The 3,011-nt window shown below is 40.0% G+C and overlaps 1 non-coding gene across 1 annotated transcript; it reads right to left on the bottom strand.

The window, feature by feature from the left end:
• Positions 1–780: 780 nt before the first annotated feature.
• On the bottom strand, positions 781–853 carry TRNAG-CCC (transfer RNA glycine (anticodon CCC)). The gene has a single exon. It is a non-coding gene; the product is annotated as a tRNA-Gly (tRNA).
• Positions 854–3,011: the final 2,158 nt, after the last annotated feature.

Raw genomic sequence — 3,011 nt, 5'->3', positions numbered from 1 at the left:
AGTTGCTAAAGAGAGCTTGACTTAACAATTGCAAGAAGGAACTTAGTTCAAGTTCACAGACATATTCTCATTGTCCCACCATCATATATATGTGCTTTTTGACAGATGAATTCTGCTCATCATTTAGAATTCAATATTCTGCCTGTGTCCATTAATGGCTCCTTGCAAATCCTCTAATAAAGATCAAGGCCAACCTCTCCTAACTCCTTGCCATATGCGAAGGGATTAGATCCCGCTCAGTATTTTATTACATGTAAAACTATTTTCTTTATAGGTTCTGTAGTGAACAAAAAGAAAAGAAAGAAAAACTTACCTAGCTAACACTTTAATAATATGGAATGATTTTAACATAAAAGATACTTGGAAAAGTAGAAACTTTATACACATTTAACAAAAATAACATTGTCATCATTAACTACATGGGTTTTAAAAGCTTAATCTTCCCAATGGTCCAAAGTCACATTAGCTTCTGGAATATAACCAAGGGTAGTAATCAAGGTTTAATGCTCTATCAAAGAAGCATCAAGGGCCTCAGTTCCTTGATTCCAAGGTCACTAATTAGCGATTTGTTTTTGTTTGTGTTTGGTGGGAATGTTCAAGAGAATAAGCTCAATTTAAAGTTTATGAAGAATTGGAAGACTATTACTCAAAATGATATTTTCTTTTTTTTTTCTTTTTATTTGGCTGCACCAAGTCTTTCAGCACTCAGAATATTCATTATCCTGTGCAGGATCTTCATTGAGGCATACAGAATCTTTGGTTGTGGAATGTGGGATCTAGTTCCCTGACCAGGGATTGAACCTAGATCCTCTGCATTGGGAGTACAGAGTCTTAGCCACTGGACCACCATGGAAATCCCTAAATGACATTTTCAGTAGTTTTACATATATATAAAACTACTGAAAATATATAACTGGTGGTGGTGTTTTAGTTGCTGAGCTGTGTCTGACTCTTGCGACCCCATGGACTGTAGCCTGCCGGGCTCCTCTGCCCATGGAATTCTCCAGGCAAGAATCAAGAATACTGGAGTGGGTTGCCATTTCCTCTCCACAGGTTCTTCCTGACTGAGGGATTGAAATTGCCTCTCCTCCACTGGCAGACTGGCAGGCAGATTCTTCACCACCAAACCACCTGGGAAGTCCCAAGTGAATATTCAGTTCAGTTCAGTTCAGTTCAGTTCAGTTCAATTGCTCAGTCGTATCCGACTCTTTGCGACCCAATGAATTGCAGCACGCCAGTCCTCCCTGTCCATCACCAGGAGTTCACTCAAACTCACATCCATCGAGTCGGTGATGCCATCCAGCCATCTCATCCTCAGTCGTCTCCTTCTCCTCCTGACCTCAATCCCTCCAAGCATCAGTCTTTTCCAATGAGTCAACTCTTCGCATGAAGTGGCCAAAGTACTGGAGTTTCACCTTTAGCATCATTCTTTCCAAACAACACCCATGGCTGATCTCAACACTAAAAAGAAAGGAAGTGTCAAGCCATGAAAAGACATGGGAAAAGAAGTCAGTCTGAAAAGGCTACAAACTGTAGGATTACAACAATATGACATTCTAGTAAAGGCAAAACTACAGAGACCATAAGAGATGAGCGGTTGGCAGAGGCTAGAGAGGAAGAAGGGACGGATAGGCAGAATATAGATGATATTTTTTAAGATATTGAAATTATTGTGCATAATACTATAATGATGGATACATGCCATTATACATTTTTCATAATCCATAGAATGTACATCAAGTGACCTTAATAGAAACTATGGATTTGGGATAATCATGATGTGTCAGTATAGTTTCTTTGCTTGTAACAAACTAAGTAAGGGTTAGTCACTCAGTCATGCCCAACTCTTTGTGACCCTGTGGACTGCAGCCCACCAGGCTCCTCTTCCATGAGATTTTCCAGGCAAGAGTACTGTATTGGGTTGCTGTTTCCTTCTCCACAGCATCTTCCCAACCCAAGGATTGAACCCAGGTCTCCTGCACTGCAGGCAGATTCTTTAGCAACTGAGCTACAAGGGAAGTCCAGGTACCACTGTATTAGATGATGATAGTGGAGGAGGCTATACACAGGTGGGGGCCTCCAGGAGCTCTCTCTACTTTCTGCTCAGTTTTGCTGTGAATCTGAAATGGCTCTTAAAAATAAAGTTTGTTTTTAAAAATGTACATTTTAAAATTCTGTCCACTGAAAATGACTAGGAAAATAAAATAAAAGGTCACCTTGGCAATAATAAGCACCCTAGTGCCTGAGTGGTACTACCTAATGTCTTTCCTACTAAAATAAACCAAAGCTCCATAAAGAAATAGGTGGTAAAAGGCTGGCAGAGGAATTATACAAGATGTGCCTGGGACATCTTACAATAGAAAGCAATAAAACTATTCAAACTTCTGTGACCATGTCCACAATACTCAAGAGTCGACTTGAAGAGCCTTTTACTCAGCAAAGGTAGGGTGGCTTGAGTCTCAGGAAGACTAATAGCTGAAGCAGATTGAAATAGACCAAATGAGTTCAGAAATACATTTTTAAAATGCAGTTAGTCACCTTAGAAGGATGCTGGGAAAGCAATATAATATGGGCAAATATTGCATTAACTAAATAGTTTTCTCCCAAAGGAATTCATGGTTTCAGGATTGGATTTTGTTAAAAATGCCAAAATGTTAACCTCTTCTCCATCAATAAAAAGTCAGGTCTGTTTAAAATAGAAGATATATTCATGTAAACTGAACAGCAAGGAGCATTCCAGGATCCTTGAAATAATTGTAAGCATTTATTTTGAAAACTAAAGGTACATCCAGAGCATCCTGAATAAATATACTAGAACTATGGATTATCATATACCCAACTATGGAAGGATAGAGAATTCCTTGATGGCTCAGTGGTAAAGAATCCGCCTGCAGTTCAGGAGACACAGGAGACTTGTGTTCACTCCCTGGGTCAGGAAGATCCCCGGGAGGAGGCCATGGCTACCCACTCCAGTATTCTTGCCTGGAGAGTCCCATGGACAGAGGAGCCGG

Source organism: Ovis canadensis, chromosome 8 (assembly GCF_042477335.2).
Source record: "Ovis canadensis isolate MfBH-ARS-UI-01 breed Bighorn chromosome 8, ARS-UI_OviCan_v2, whole genome shotgun sequence".
NCBI classification, from domain to species: domain Eukaryota; kingdom Metazoa; phylum Chordata; class Mammalia; order Artiodactyla; family Bovidae; genus Ovis; species Ovis canadensis.
This window is presented reverse-complemented; position numbering and strand designations above follow the sequence as displayed.